Source organism: Mixophyes fleayi, chromosome 6 (assembly GCF_038048845.1).
Source record: "Mixophyes fleayi isolate aMixFle1 chromosome 6, aMixFle1.hap1, whole genome shotgun sequence".
NCBI classification, from domain to species: domain Eukaryota; kingdom Metazoa; phylum Chordata; class Amphibia; order Anura; family Limnodynastidae; genus Mixophyes; species Mixophyes fleayi.
The window spans coordinates 28,013,726-28,031,498 of record NC_134407.1 but is presented as its reverse complement, the minus strand read 5'-3'; positions in this window follow the sequence as shown (position 1 = coordinate 28,031,498).

Below are 17,773 nucleotides of genomic sequence, written 5' to 3'. Positions count from 1 at the left end.
AAACACACAAGTGTTACACACATTACACAAACACTGACCCTTGCACAAGGCCTTCTCTGTAATGGATGCAGCATGTTTGCATTACCTTGTGTCTGTTTACTGAACTTTTTTCTTGAATCCTATCCTATTACTGTGTAAGTCAGGCCTGTTGCCCAAATACACAGGATGATTTCTAAATTGTGATGACAAATACAAAGCGTTGTTAAATCTTCTGCTATCACAGTAGTCTAAACTGTTGTGACATTTTAAAATGAAAGGCAACGAGAAGGCGTTTCAAGTTACAGATTGGCATAGAGATATGCTACTTGCATTTTTTTTTACCTGGCACAGATGGGCACACAAAGCATTTCAGTGTGTGTTACAGGCACCTGCAAATCAGGCCCCCTCTTTCCCCAAGCTAACAAAGAAACAAAACATCATAGAGAATGTGTTACCGTCCCATACAGTGCATAGCAACGTGCCAGCCATGTAATCTCTTGATCCACTTGTTGGTTCACAAAGCCGCAGTGCTGTTAATTCCTCACTAGTAGTTAGCTAAACAGTTTGTTTTCCATGTGTTTACTCCGGTCAGCTAGTTCAGTAACCGGGATACTCAAATTTCCTAAAGGCCTTAATTGTGGTTTTACGCTGTGCTTTACAAATTAACATGGTCTAGAATGCTACGAAAGTAAAGATATTAATTTAATAGATTATCAAAGGCGAAAAAAATTACAAATGAAAACTTTTTATGTAGAAAGTAGTGCAAAGTATTTAGCTTTCTAATAGGTGTGGCTATAAAGAGACATAGATTGGATGTATGATAACTTACAGTCTTTGGTAGAAGAGAACCAGCAACCAGGAGTTTCTTGTTAGTGGGAAATGTACATACACAGATCTTCTTTGCAGATGAACTATTCAAGAATCATCATCTATGGGTTTTTTTAATGTGGAGACTGCATAATAATAATTGCTGCTGTATTATTATTTTTTTAACAGTTATTGGCAAATAGCAATTTTATTATGTCATTGTATAAATGTGTCGCCCTGTATGTTTTTGTTTTTCATTTAACCCCTTTGTAACGGAGGCTTTACTCACTTCTGTGCAGAGCGTTTTGGAACTTCTGGGCTGTTCACATTTCAACATCATTATGAGTTGTTTTTCTGTCCAGTAACCACACAAATCATAACTTGTTTTTTTCAGAAGACTTTGCATTTTCATAAAAAAACAAACACTGCTTCGTTTATAATCCCTGACACGGCAAAGAAAATCTACCCAAGATGACCAAAAAAAGGTAGGAGGTTGTATTGAAATTGGAGAATGAACTGCAAGCAAATATGTGTGTATGTGTGTTTTGTTTTTTTTTTGCTTTTTTTTGTTGCTAAATTCTACAAAGAAGTTCTTTTGTATTTTTAGATTTGGTATCAATCCACCTTTCCAAAAACAGCATTGATCATATATGGTTTTCATCAAAAAAACAGCAGTTGAAAATGATAATTAAGATTATTTTTTTTTGTGTGCTAGTTTGAACTGTCTTGAATGAAATGTATACAATGAGCTTCATGTAGAGTCGGACATAAGTCCAAAACGGAAGTGCAAAATTTAATTTTCCGTTCTGCGCATCCGCAGTAAAATGGAGCACATCTCTGTATGCAGACTGAGACGTATCTTCCCATTGCATCTCTCGAAGGGGACAAAAATTGCGGAGTCTCCCAACATGTCCAATACCAGCACTAGGCTATGCCAGCCGGGGTTGGTGAGTCTATAGCAGCATGAATCCCTCTACAATAGTGACAACAAGCTCTAGCCCGAGCTGGTGGCTCTAGAACAGCATGAAGTCCTCCTACAATAGTGACAACAAGCCCTAGCCCGGGCTGGTGGCTCTAGAACAGTATGAAGTCCCCCTACAATAGTGACAACAAGCCCTAGCCCGAGCTGGTGGCTCTAGAACAGCATGAAGTCCTCCTACAATAGTGACAACAAGCCCTAGCCCGGGCTGGTGGCTCTAGAACAGCATGAATCCCTCTACAATAGTGACAACAAGCCCTAGCCCGAGCTGGTGGCTCTAGAACAGCATGAAGTCCTCCTACAATAGTGACAACAAGCCCTAGCCCGAGCTGGTGGCTCTAGAACAGCATGAATCCCTCTACAATAGTGACAACAAGCCCTAGCCCGAGCTGGTGGCTCTAGAACAGTATGAAGTCCCCCTACAATAGTGACAACAAGCCCTAGCCCGGGCTGGTGGTTCTAGAACAGCATGAATTCCCCCTACAATAGTGACAACAAGCCCTAGCCCGGGCTGGTGGCTCTAGAACAGCATGAATTCCCCTTACAATAGTGACAACAAGCCCTAGACCAGTGAGCGCAGTGCTGAAATTCCTAGGGGTGTCAGGCAAAAAAAAAAAATCTGTCCCATTATTCTACAGATTTCCTCTTCAAGAGCATAACTGAGGAATCAGGGATTGTGGTGCAATACAGATGTTTGTCTATCAAATGGAAAGGGAGAGGGTCTGCTTTGCATATTGTGTTAAATGCTTCATAATATTGTTGCGACATTAGCTTGACAAAACTGAGGATAGTCAGAGTAGCTGACTGAAACGACCGTTGGGATTTGGATCATGAAACATTCATTATGTGTTTTAAATAAATACTTTATTTTTAGGAACCCTTTTATTGCTAAATGGACATTGCATGGAAGAGAGAGAGAGAGAGAGAGATTGAACAGCTTAAGGCTAAAGAGCTTCGAAACCTAAATCCCTATAGAATATCAGAGGCCACGCTGTAATCTGTGTATAAACAAATCTAAAAAATGTTTGAATTAGATATAATTAAAGAGTCAAATAGTGAATAGTCACGTCCCATTCCAAAACCCGATGGAAGCTTATGCTTCTGCAATGATTTCAGTAAATTGAACAGTGTATCTAAGTTTGATACCTACCTAATGTCTTGTGTGGATGAGCTTACTGAAAGGCTGGGGACTTAACCAAAGGGTACTTGCAAGTGTCGTTTACAGACAAAGCAAAACAAAAGACAGCTTTTTTTTTTGCATAGGAGGGTTCCAATATAAGAGGTTGCCATTTGGGTTACATGGGGCACCCGCCATCTTTCAGAGGATGATGGGCAAAATTCTAAGGCCTCGCAGACAGTATGCTGCTGCTTATCTCTCGACGATGTAGTCATCTATAGTCCTGATTGACAGTCTCACTTACCCAGGGTACAAGCAGTGTTGGACTCCACCCGTGACGCAGGACTGACAGCTAATCCAAAAAAGTGTTGCTTAGGTATAGTAGAGGTGAAGTATCTTGGCACCATTGGCAGAGGTTTAACAAAGCCCCAACTTAATAAAATTAAGGCAATACAAAAATGGCCATGACTCCTAAACAAGGAGGTGAGAGCTTTCCTGGGAATCACAGGGTATTATAGAAGATTTATACCCAATTTTGTCACTATTGCTGTCCCGTTGACTGACCTTACCAAGGGTAAACAGTCAGTTATAGTTAAGTGGAATCCTGATGCAGAAAAGGCTTTTCAGGCATTGAAGATAGTGTTGCGTACCCAACCAGTTTTGATGACACCTGACATAAAATATTCATTTATCGTGCAGACAGAAGCGTCAGATTTGGGGATAGGTGCAGTGTTGTCTTAAAGTAAAGAACATCCTGATATTTATTTTAGTAGGCAGTTGAATGTGAATAAGAGAAATTATACCACTGTTGAAAAAGAAGCATTAGCAATTAAATGGGCATTGCAAACACTAAGGTATTACCTTTTGGGTAGAAAATTTAGATTAATTCTTTTGAAGTGCATTCCTGAAAATAAAGAAACCAAAGGGAGAATAACTAAATGGTTCTTGGCATTGCAAAACTTTTTCAGTAGAACACAGGCCAGTGTTTTGTTTAGAGACTACAAGTGTTCCTCCCCACAGGTTGAAACAAGAGAGGGGGGATATGTGACAGAAGAAATGGGGAAGTTAGTGATGGGAGGTATAAATGTCCCAGGTTTCTGTCCTATGTGTTTTAAAACCACAAGGAGATTGCTTGTGTTTTTGGGAAAGAGCTTCCTAAATATTGTTTTAGGTGCAGGAAGAGCCAGTGTAGGGTCCCAGAGTTTTGAATGGAGAGAGAAGTGTGGGCTCCATTCATTAAGCTCATTTTAGGGCTACTACTTTGCCAGACACTTTGCTGGATCATTAGGGGTTGCACCTGTGAGGTGCAGTTAAAAGGCTGTGAGGCTGTTCCCTCAATTCATCACTGCATGGGAAACAGGTCAGAGGCCTGCTGAGAGATACTGTCACTGTTACATGTAACTTGTATGGTTTGTGTGAGTGGGACATTAGGTTCTTCCACCTTAGAGGGGGAGTTCTCTAATTATGCTAGAGACGGACAGGCTAGGATTTGTGCTTATGTTTTGCTTATTTCATTCTGTGAAATAAAACCAGCTCTGGCTAGTTGCACCCAAGCACTGGTCTGGTGTACTATTAATTGTCTGCTACATGAGAAGCGCTGCCGTTTGGAATTTGAAAGTTTTACAATTAAGGCAGTAAGTAGGAGAAGTGGCGGTATGTCATACCACCGTATACACCCCCACTTTCACCACTGTGTATGTATGTATGTCTGTATGTATGTATGTATATATGTATGTGAATGTGTGTGTGTGTGTATATATATATATATATATATATATATATATATATATATATACTGCATATAACAAAAAGATATAGGATTCTCCGCAATCACCAAAAAAGATATCGCTGCTATTCAGGCTATAGTCTGTGAAACAGGGAATGTTAGTTCCATGAGTGTTAAGCTTACCAACTGACACCCAGGTCTTCCCCTTCTGGACAGTCCTACACTGAACATAAATATTAAGATGCTAAACTTCTATTTGTCTTACCCGCACACAGCTTTTAAAGGTAGGTACACCCCAAGCAATAGCAATTAGTCACCTAGGGAATCACCTAAGTTGGATAATTGGATAGTAAGGGGTCGCAAGACCCATTTTTATCAAAAAGATCTAAAAAGCATTGTGCTATACCATAAATATTAAATGAGTATAAAGAACTAAAGACTGGGGTGCAAGAGTGGTGTGTGTAGGGGTTGTTTACCAATGAAAAGCTGGATTTTAATTAATTTATAATTTGTAAAATGCATAAGACAAGTACTATAGTTATGGCTGCTCACTAACAGAACTCTGGCTCCCAGGTCCTGTAACAAAGGGAAAACATCTGTGCAAGCCTTAAGGGTAATGGATAACTCAGAATACCAGATGGCCCTCATCAAATGCTTTAATCTAATCATCTCCAGGTCCCAATAAGCTATGACAGAAGCCCATGTGACATGTCTCAAGACATTGTGTGCTGTCTCTATCACTTCCCATTAATGGAGGGTATAATGCTAGGAATGTAGGCTCAGTAATAAATTATGGACTCTGATATCCAAATCTATCAAAACCTGTCAAAGGTGATACTGGAGCAAAGGAAACCCTTAAATCCTCTTACAAAGGTACTTAGGAAATTCAACATTAATTACAGATCAGGGTTTCCTGATTTGGCGCTTTGATTGCCTACAAAGATTGGAAATCAGCAACTGAGAGGTCCAGAGGGCTCAGTAAGCTTATTTGAAGAAATAGAGTTGCCTCTTATGAAGATTCAATTAGTACTCAACCTCTTAAATAAAGATGTTCAGCGCCAGGTGAGATACAACAGATCTGGCAAATCCAACATGAGAGGAATCAGGGCCTTGTCATTATTACACTGGAAACATGGACGGACTCCTGCTAGCAGTTGACTCTACTGAGCAAAGAGGCGATGTGTGTTCACCAGGAACCCCTGCAAGGAGGTTTGGTCGGAGCTGAGCGGGACGAGCAAGTCTCGGCTATCAAGGCCAGTCACTAGCAAGGTAGCTGGAGTCACAAACAGAACACAATGAAAAAGCTGGGTTGGTAGCAGGAGAGGAGATCCAAGTGAAACCAGAAACATTAAGCAGAAGAATGGTCTAGTTAGCCGTGGTCAAGCCAGGAATACAAAAGGGATGGGAATCGATGACCAGAAGAATAGTCAGGGTAACCATAGTCGGCAACTAAGAATCCAAATGAAAGTACAAGGCAGCAATACAACAGGAACCAGGAACAGGAAAGGATCAAACACTCTGGCACTGGATCAGTGCCAGAGTCAGTTTTATATAGGCTGTACAAGTGGGCTTATTGAAGTTTGCATCCTGTTGCCTAGCAATGGGACACTTCCAAAGCTGCAGGCCGGCCGAGAACTGGAAGTCGCATCCTGTTGTTAGACAAAGAGTGGCGAACCGCCAATATAGAAGGCGTCTGTCCTTGATGTGAAAGGAGAGAGCAAAGGCAGCACCTGATAGGAATTCCCTTTTATTGGCGAGTCTGTAATTGGCCAAAATTTTACTCTGTTTAGAAAAATTTTCCTTGACCTTGGTTAGAAGATAGGGAGCATGAACCTCCTTAACATCAACCCAGGATCTTTCTTCTGGATTGTAGACCTTCCCATCAACTATAAATTGAAGTTTCCCATTAGAAATCCGGGAATCCAAAAACTGTTTGATTTAAAACTCTTTTCTGAACTTGGTTTTGGTAGGAGGGGGACGGACAGGCTCTTTAAAGAATTTATTTAGCACCAGTGGCTTCAGCAAGGAAATATGGAATACATTGTGGGTTCTGAAAGAAGGAGGTAATTCAAGTTTAAAAGCCACAGGATTGATAACTTCAGATGTGGTAAGGCCCAATATAGTGACAAGCCAGTTTCATGGTAGGAACCCAGAGTCTTAGATTCTTAGTGGATAACCACACTCTGGGCCTGATTCATTAAGGAAAATTAAGGAAAAAATTGAGTAAGTAGTCTCCTGCACAAAACCATGTTACAATGCAAGGGGTGCAAATTAGTTTTCTATTTTGAACATAAGTTAAATACTTTCAGTTTTTTCATGTAGCACACAAATACTTGATAGCTTATATGTACACTGAAATTTAAAGTTGATATTTGTGTGCTATATGAAAAAACAGACAGTATTTAACTTATGTGCAAAATAAAAAACTAATTTGCCCCTGATGTATTGTAACATGGTTTTGTTCAAGAGACTACTTACTTAATTTTGTGCTTAACTTTCCTCAATGAATCAGGCCCTCTGTCTCCAACTAATAGTACTGGTACTGATCACTGCCTTTTGTAGGCAGTTCTTTTGTAGTGACGAGACATCTTTGCTAAATTTTCTTTAGCTTGGGCCCAAATTTGAGCAAACTCATGGACCAGGGGCTCCACAGCGGGAATGGCAGGGTTCTTAAATTAAGAAAATACAGGTAATTTTGGGTGGGTGCTGAAGTCATTGAAGCAGGGAGAGGCACCAGAGGATTCGTGGAGATGATTGTTGTGGGAAAATTCAACCCAGGCAAGTAAATCATTCCAATTATACTGATTATTGGAAGTGAAAATTCTCAAGAAAAGCTCAATATCTGGGTTCACCATTTCTGTCTGTCCATTTGTTTGGGGATGATAGCAAGAGGAGAAGTTGAGTTTATTACCTAATTCCTCACAAAAACCCCTTCAAAACCAAGAAATAAATTGAAGACCCCGGTCAGAAATTATATCCTCGGGACAGCCATGAAGTCTAAAGATCTCTTTTATAAAGATTGTGGCCAGAGTTGGAGCGGAGGGTAAATTTTATTGGGAAAAAAATTGCCATTCTAGAGCAGCAGTCAACCATTACCAGACTGTGTTAAACCCCTTGCTATGAGGAAGATCAGTTAAGAAGTCCATGGAGATGCTGGACCGAGGCTTGTCAGGGATAGGCAAAGACCGGAGAGGGCTCAAGGGAGACTGCAAGGGATTATTATGCTGGGCAAAGGTAGTACAAGGCTAGACATATTGTTGGACATCCTGATGAAGAGTGGGCCAACAGTAATACCTGGAGATCAAATAGAGGGTCTTTTGAATTCCCAAATGTTCAGCTAGTTTAGAGCAATTAACCCAAAGAAGCACCTTAGGGCTGAATTTGGGGCCTAAGAAGAAACAACTTGCTAGTGGAGTTTTTGGAGAGGTACTGGTGAGAAATTTTATACAGGCTGGATCCAGGATTGGTTTTGGGTCAGGAGAGATTCTTGGAACCGGCTCTATAGGTTAGGATCAAGTTAAAGTGTGTAAAGAACAGAGACCACCTTAGCTGTCATAGGTTCAGACAATTGGCTGTTTGAAGGTAGACTAAATTCTTGATGGGTAAATACAGTGATAGGGTGCTCAGCACCTTCTAGGAGGTAACGCCATTCCGCGAGTAGTGATTTAATTGCCAATAATTACATATTACCAATTCCACAGCGCCTTGATTTGCTCAGCGTCCTGTCTACTGGCTGACAGTGAATCTAGTCAGATTCGCTGTCATCCATGCCAGGGAGGGTCGCGGAAAGAAAGGACATTATTTACCAGACCAGTGATCCAACACAGCTTTTAAGTCCTCTTCTTCTCTTTGCTTCCTGACCCAGCTCCGGTGCTGTCTTCCCCGGGTTTCTGCTTCTTCACCCTCTTCATTGGAGCTGCTTCAGGGAGACACACTGTCACACTATGAAAAGTAAGAAGACCCTTATGGAGAGAGAGGAGCTAGCCAAAGGAGGTGAGCGATTACACCTGCAGCCATTTTCATCACCTCCCCCCTGCTGTCATTTTCCTTACATTCCCCCCTGAGCACTTTTCCTTACCTCCTGCCCTGCAGCCATTTTCCTTACTTCCCCCGTGCAGCCATTGCCCCCTCACAGCAGCCATTTTCCATACATCCCACACTGCAGCCATGTCCCCCCTGCAGCTATTCTCCTTACCTCCCCTGCAGATATTCTCCTTAACCCCCAGAGCCATTTTCCTTACCTCCTCCCCTACGACTATTTTCCTTACCTACTGTGCAGCAATCCCCACTGCAGCCACTTTCATTAGCCCCTTTCAGTCACCCCCCAACCCCTGATGTAAATGACCTCAGTCACAGCAGTCTTCCTCTTATTGCATTTGCAGTCAGGCTGCATGTCTGCATAGTGACTTTCGGGGCCGAACCAATTAGATCAGGGGCGGCCCTGATTATACCAGATAGCCCAACAGCGCCTAATTTTAAAAACAGGAAAATAAAATGAAATACTAACAGCACCGTGCCCCCCCCCTTCCCCCCAGAGACCCAGCGCCCCAGTCTGGGGGTGTGTGGCTACAGGGGGAGGGTTAATTAATATATCTGCAAGCAGGGTGTCTGCAGTATAGCTGAAAGGGGGGAAGTAAGGAAAATGGCTGCATTGTGGGAGGTAAGACCTATTAGTTAACCAGGCCCTGGTTGCACCCACAATCAATACTAACACTCAGTTTGAATGCCAGATGACACTATACTTCACACACATTACGCTACACTAATACACAATACTGACACTCCAAATACATTACAACATACACTACAACATTCCTCACAACTTTTAGATGTCTCTAACACACAGTGCATGTGCTGCAACTTGCACCAGAAGGGGGTGTGATCATGCTACAAGGGGACATAGACACATCACATGTCATGTACCCATGGGGGTGTGCAAAGTGCGTCGGAACACTGGACCATTTCTTCTCCAGCTATGTGTGTGCGAGGGGGGGGGGGGGGGCCCAGAAAGCTGCTGTAGCGGGGCCCCAAATTCCTCTTGGCAGTCCTAAGTGTGTGCATGAAAAGTCACAGTGTAGTGCGGAAGGGGCACAGTTTTATCATGAAGGGGCACAGTGTGATTATAAAGGGGCACAGTGTGATGATTTTTGTACATATTGTTTTATTTTGTTTGATCTTATTCCACTTAATGATAGCTGTAAATTGTTTTTTGACAGAAATATAATGGAAAAGAATATATAAAACTATATATCCAAGGGAAAAAATATTATATTTGCAAACAACTTAATAAGTATTTCTGTCCTGACCTAAATACTTATTACATTATTTTGACCCAACTACTTATAAAGCGGGACTGCTTGATAATTATTTTGGAGGGGTGCCTTGAAAAAATTATGAAGACCCTAATGGTGCTGCGAACTGAAAAAGTTTTGGGAACCACTATATTATGCAGTAAACAATATCATACCTCTTTTTAGAATCATGAGATTGGGACAAAATAAGACCCCCCTCATTCAGTCCAAGCTCTGCCCACATGTTGGTTAACACCCGACCCACTTTTTGTTAAAACACACTCCTTTTGCAGTCCGCGTATCAGGATGTCCCATTAAATTCAGAAGAGTTGGGAGGTATGCAAATATAGACAACTAGACTAGCAAATACAGTATATCCCACTGTCTCCCTACCACGAATTCTACACTAAAACATCATAAAAAAATATTCACTTCAGTTTGAACTTTCCCTCTAACTACATACTGAACCTCCCAACATTTCAATCCCCGGAAGCAGGAAAGGGGGAGCATCCACATAACTATGGAGGCGTGGCCACATCGTGATGGGGCAGTGGTCACAGTGGTCACAGAGGGTTGCCTAGCGTAAAGCACTAGGCTGCCCATTAAAAGTCTCCCTTTCCATCCAAACTACTCCAGCACTTAGTGCACTGCAGAGCAACTGTGAATGGAAGATACCTCCCAAATTCCTGGGACAAACATGTCCCCAGGCAGCATGACAGAGCCCTAAAATTGTGACTGCCCTGCTAAAATCGGGACAATTGGGACGTATGTAACTACACAAGTAAACATTGACGCATAGGACATATTTCTACATATTAATTACCTATAAACACCCACCACAAATTTAAAACAGTTTATCTTAAAATATCAAGCAAGTCTGTTATTACTGTACAAGAGATATAGAATTATATGCAAACATACAAAATTATTATATTTTAGTACTTACTGTACTTTCTACTATACTAAGTTTAACTTAATTAGATTCAGCTGTCCACTGGGCATGATTGAATTGTCATTGCTGGTCTTTAATGTAGCAGAAGTAGGACATTGTTTTCATAGTACAGGGTGATAACTGTTCATCCTCCAATTTTGCCAGAAACAAAGGGGTTGAATGCTAATGACCAGTAGAATTTTGTAGTTTGTGAATCAAAGGTCTTTAAGTGAGTGGGAGAGCAAATAGCATTTCATAACTCTCTATACCAAAGACCTTTAAACTCTGAATCCTTACTTCACAGAGCACCAAGTCCACAATGTAATTTTCCTAACGGTAGTGTTTTAGTTAATTTCTGCTATGAAGTGTCAGAAGAAGGCATTTAGGGGTCTATTTTTTAAGCCTTAAACCCTATGGAAACTGCTTTTTCAGCATGGTTTAGGCATTTTTAAATAACATAGCTATTTAACATAAGTCTAATGCAGGCGATATAATAGATATCTCCTGCATTAGGCTAAGTATCACAGAAAATAATTTTCAATGGGGACTGCAATCTGGGCCAATTTGATAAGCTCCGAAAAGCCTATCTTTTCAGAGCTTGACCCCGATGGCTAAGTGTTCTGCCCTATGAGGAGAACATCGCAGGAGAGGGATCTCCGAATCCCTATCCGTCAGCCTTTATGCTCTGCCTTCTATTAACTAAAGAAAAAGACTTTGTTCATGCTTGACCTATGGTAGCGCATACACAGTAAAGAGAACCTGTTGTTAGTGAGAGAGTTGTCACCGAGACAGCTTCTTATGGGGCGCTCTGTCACGGGATAATTTTTTAATAAATGGCTATGGTATATCATCCCTTATCGTTGCAATAAGGCATGATAATTACAGGGGGGGGGGGGATGCAGCCATTCATAAATAGGCCTCTTAGTATGAATTTGAAATGGAATTTGGAACCTATGGCTGGATGGAAACTATTGGCTCCAGCATACAGTAAACATTAGGAAAACGGGATGCACTGAGATATTTCGTGTTTCAAAGACATCTTAATAACAGATTTTGCAGCTCCACAACTGCTTCTTAAAGAGGCAACCGTTTCAAACTAAAAATATGGGGCGACGAATAATCGTTGATTTATTTAAATGAGACACAATCACAAATCCCAATAATCAAGATACATGTGTCAAGGTCTAACTGAATCAGATGTTCCATGCGATTGTTGCCTACTAAGCCAAAAACCGTATAGACAAGGAAAAGTAATGATATCAATCTAAATATTATTCTCCTGATATGGGAATTCTAGGATGGCTATTGCAGTTTAATTTTCATTGCATTGCATTCTGTGATATTGAACTGTACTGTTATTCCCAGTAATGGATATCACATCTAGACATTGCAGATTTGTATTGTACAAAGATGTAAAAGTAAAGTTTTTTCTGTGAAGTGATGATCCACTGTATTGTACCTAAGAGTACATCTAAATATACTAATGCAGGGTCATTCCACATCAAATCAACACAATATTTTTTTTAAAAAAAATTATTCCTTGCATTTTTTAATTTTAATTGAATTTGGTATAAATGTTGCCATGGGTGTAAAGAAAACCCCCAAATCTTAGGCTGATATGTACACTGGTTTTGAAGTTATATGCTTTTAAAGCTGCAATTTTTTAATTAAAAATTTGCTTTCAACATCTTATTAAATTGCATTTGTAGCTCATCTGATTGAGCTTGAGAGTTGGGCAAGGTCTAATTTTAAACCTCTTATTATGGGCTTTCATATGATATATAACAAACACAGCAGTATGTTTCAATAACAATGTAACATTTTCAAAATCAAAACTTTAGGGATTTATTAACAACAGCATGAATTTTTTTTTAGAATTTTTCAAAACAATTTAAAAATAGCTTTTTGAGAAAATCAAAATTTTGAAAATGCTACATTTTTCATTTTTATTGAAACCTCATAAAAAATTGCAGCTTTAAAGGTATATGACTTCAAAACCAGTGGACATATCAGCCTAAGGTTGTGGGGGGGGGAGGATACACCCATGGCAGCATTTATTATGCCAAATTTCATTACAATCTAAAATGGTCAGTTTGAAACCATGTGTTGGTTTGATGTGGAATGACCCTGTAGTATCTTACCCTCAAGCTAGTTCAAAATATATAAATAATTTTTTTCAACATATCGTTTTCAATATATATATTATTGAACAAGACACTGATGGAGACTAATTCAATTATGATTTACAGAGCAAAAACAAGTCTTTCAATGTACAATATTATGTAACATTAGGAGGCGCTACACTCAAGTAATAAAAGTTCTGCAAAATGCTTTCATGTGAACATGAACTATCAAGCAACATTCTGCATTTCTAGCAGAGACCCTGGAAGAAACCTGGAAACCTTCAATTTAAACACTTGGGTAAATGAGGCATACTGATGTCACATAGCAAACAGGAGTGGCCACTAGCTGGTATTTGTGCAAGTGATCAGGTGTAGAGTCTAACGCACCCCCGGTATTCACCAGGAACCCCCGCAAGGGAGTCTGGGCTTCGCTGCAAGAGGTTGCATAGATCGCGGATCTCTGAGACAGTCACCAGCGTATTGACAGGAGTAGACAGGTGTAGTCAAAGAATCTGGGTCAGAACCAGCCGGGCAGTAATGTACAAAGGGGAGATCCACAGGATAGTCACAGCGAGCCAGGAGTCGATAAGAGGAACAAGCAATAAAGTACCAAATCACAATCCGGTAGAGAAGTCAAAGGAGCAAGCGGAGTCAAAACCAAATGCAGTAGCAGGAGTAAGGAAACACTGGAGCAGGTTTGTGAACCAATATTCTAACACTGTAGTGGTTCCAGAGGCTTCTACTTATGTAGAAAGGTGAGCCCTGATTGGGCAGCAGGAATTCGGCGGTCAGTCGCAACAGATGAGTAGAGAAAGCGCCCCATTGACAAGATTCAATCTGCACAAGAGCGAGCAGTGCGGGGTCACCAGGAAGAAGGAAGCATCCTGTTGCTAGGCAGCAGGACGGGATTGCTGGAGAGAGACAGGCAGCCGTCTCCTGCACCTCATAAAAGTGTAGAGACAGCGCTTGACTGTAACGCCCTCCACTCTCTCAGAAGAGAGAGAATTAATAACTTGAATACTTGAGAAATTAGGGAAATATCCCCCAGCACACTGCTATAACCAGCAAAGGAGTTGCTAATCCTATTTGTGCATAAAAATGCAGAAATCTCAGTTGCTCAGAAGTGACATTTTCAAAGCAGAACAACACACTGATCTCAGTTTATCAACAGTGAGGGGGTGGGTTAGCCAGTCCTGTCTTGAAGGTGAACAAGATAGAATTTTTGGGGAACATGGCCTTTTGTACTGAGACAAAAATGCCACGAGTATGCATCTAGATGTAGTCGCGGACAGAATGCTAGTTGATTAATAACATGATATCTTAGGAAATTAGGGAAATATCCCCAGCACACTGTTATAACCAGCAAGGGAGTTGCTATTTCTATTTGTACATAAAAGTGCAGAAATCTAAGTTGCACACATTTGAAAATGTATAGAAAGTCACCCGCCCCGTCAAAGTGCTTCTGCTACTAGGGTGGCCCTGACTTTAAACAATGAGAGTCCCCATTTTTGGGCTATACATATACACTATACGGACAAAAGTATTTGGCCACACCTGTTAATTATTGAATTGAGGTGTTTCAATCTGACTCATTGCCAGAGGTGTAAAATCAAGCACCTAGCCATGCAGTCTCCATTTGCAAACATTTGTGATAGAAAATGGGTAATTCTGTAGAGCTCAGTGACTTCAAGAGTGGTTCTGAGATAGGATGTCACCTTTGCAATAAGACGGTTTGTGATATTTCATTCCTGCTGGATATTCCACGTGCAACTGTAAGTGATATTATTAGAAAGTGAAAGCGTTTATGAACAGCAACTCAGCCATGAAGAGGAAAACCACATAAAATCACAGAGAGGGGTCAATGACTGCTAAGGCGCATGGTGCTTGAAACTCGCCAACGCTCTGCTGATTCCATAGCTGAAGAGTTACAAACTTTCACTGGCATTAATGTAAGTACAACTGTGCGGCAGGAGCTTAATGCAATGGGTTTCCATGGCTGAGCAGCTGCATGCAAGCCTCACATCACCAATGCCAAACGTTGGATGGAATGGTGTAAAGCATACCGACACTAGACACTGGAGCAGTGGAAACATGTTCTGTGGAGTGACGAATCATGCTTCTCTGTTTGGCAGTCAGATGGGCGAGTATGGGTTTGGTGGATGCCGGGACAACATTACCTGCCTGACTGCATTATGCCAACTGTGAAGTTTGGTGGAGGAGGGTTAATGGTATGGGGCTGTTTTTTAGGATTTGGGCTAGGCCCCTTATCTCCAGTGAAGGGCAATCTTAATGCTTCAGCATACCAAGTCATTTTGGACAATGCTATGCTTCCAACTTTGTGGGAACAGTTTAGAGAAGGCCATTTTCTTTTCCAACATAACTCTGCCCAAATGCACAAAGCAAGGACTACAAAGACATGGTTTGACGAACTTGACTGGCCTGCATAGAGTCCTGACCTCAACTCCATAATACACCATTGGGGTGAACTGGAATGGAGATTGCAAGCCAGGCCTACTCATCCAACATCAGTGTCTGACTTCATAAATGCACTACAGAATGAATGGGCACAAATTCCCACAGAAACACTCCAACATCTTGTGGAAAGCCTTCCAAGAAGAGTGTTAGTTATTATCTCTGCAAAAGGGGAACCTACTCCTTATAAAAGTATATGTATTTGAATGCAATGTCATTACAGCCCATGTTGATGTTATGGTCAAGTGTCCGAATACTTTTGTCCATATAGTGTATGTGTTTTTAAATTGTGAGCTAACTTACCAAGCGGTACCCCAAACTCCTCCAAATGGCAATACAGCAAAAACACTCCCCATCAGCCACTGATGCCATCATGCCTCTCAAACAAACAATACAAAAGTGGAAGTTGCTCAATCAATTTACACGTTCATAGCAGGTGCTTCAAAGGGTGGGGTTATTCAGCAAGGAATAAATACATATAAATATTCCCCAGCACACTGTTATAACTAGCAAAGGAGTTGCTATTTGTATTGCCACATAAAATGCAGAAATCTCAGTTGCTCAGAAGTGACACTTTCAAAGCAGAACAACACACTGAATCCAGTCTATCAACAGTGAGAGGGCGGGTTAGCCAGGACTGTCTTGAAGATGAACAAGATAACATTTTTGGGGAAAATAGCCTTTTGCACTGAGAGAAAAATGTCACGAGTATGCATCCAGATGTAATTGCTAACAGACAGCTAGTTGTACCACAGACCTATAAGGAAGGGTTGCTGAAAGTAGCCCATGAGATTCCACTAGCTGGACATTTGAGTGTTACCAGAACCAAAGCTGGTTTGGTACTCAAATTTACTGGCCTGGCATGCTGACTTACATAGCAAAGTACTGTCGCTGATGCCACATGAGCCATGTGGTTGGGAAGTCTGGTGATGTGGTGCGGGCCCCTTTCATCCCCTTGCTCATCATATCAGAACCCTTTGAACGGGTTTCTGTGGATATTGTGGGTCCCCTAGCCATTCCTAGTAGCTCAGGGAAAAAGTAAATTTTCACTGTAGTGGATTATGCTACTAGGTATCCGGAAACAGTAGCTCTTTCCTCCATTCGAGCAGACAAAGTAACAGATGAACTTATAACTATTTTGTCCAGGGTCAGGTTCACAAAAGAAATGTTAAATTTAATCAAGGTACACAGTTCATGTGTAACCTCATGCAGAGTCTTTGTAAAAAGATGCAGGTGAATCATTTAATTACCTCTCCGTTATCACCTGCATGCCAATGGGCTGTGCACACGCCTTAATAGCAACCTAAAAACAAATGCTTTTGTGGAATCGCAGGGAAGACACTGGGATAGGTTCCTGCCGCACCTCCTCTTTGCATACAGCAAGGGAAATTGATCACCCCAGAAATGTCAGTAGTACACTATGTAGTGCAGTTAAGGGAAAAATTGCAGTCTTTAATGGGGATGGTACAGAGCAACCTGAAAGCTGCGATGGTGAAACAGAAGCTGTGGTATGAGCACAATGTGAGAGAACACATATTAGAGGTGGGGCAAAAGGTCTTGGTTCTGGACCCTATGGGGCAGAACAAGTTGCAAGCTGCCTGGAAGGGCCCCTACATCATAGTACAGAACATTAATAATGTCAATTATGTAGTGCCAAAAGATGAGGGGCGAAAGAGGCTGAAACTATATCACATCAACATGCTCAAAGCTTATCGTGACAGGGAAGCTTGTGTATTAGCCGTGTGTAGCTTGCCTGAGAGTGATCAGGAATCTGACCCCTTGGTAGATATAGCAGCTGCTGCTAAAGAGGGGGGGGGGGTCCCTAGCAGACACCCACTGCAGTGAAGAGCTATCTATGAGCTAGAGCAGCTAGATGACACAATAAAGCCCTATCAGTCCCATTTCAAACCTGGAAAAACACACTTGGTCACACATCATGTAAACACAGGCAACCAGACCCCCTTCAGATAGCCAGCATATCGTACTTCCCTACAAGTGCTGGAAGCCATAAAAAGGGAAATTGACGAGATGTTGCAGATAGGGGTGATTCAAAAGTCACACAGTTCTTGGGCTGCCCCAGTGGTACTGGTCCCAAAGAAATGTGGAGGCATTCGGTTCTGTGTAGACTACAGGAGGTTGAACAACGCCACAGTGTTTGATGCTTATCCTATGCTCAGGATAGATGAACTACTAGATCAGCTTGCCCAGGCATGCTACATCACCATCATGGATCTCAGTAAAGGGTACTGGCAGATCCCATTGTCACCCGAGGCCCATGAACTGTCTGCATTTATCACCCCATCTGGGCTGTTTGAGTTTTTGGTCATGCCCCACAGGCGTTAGATACT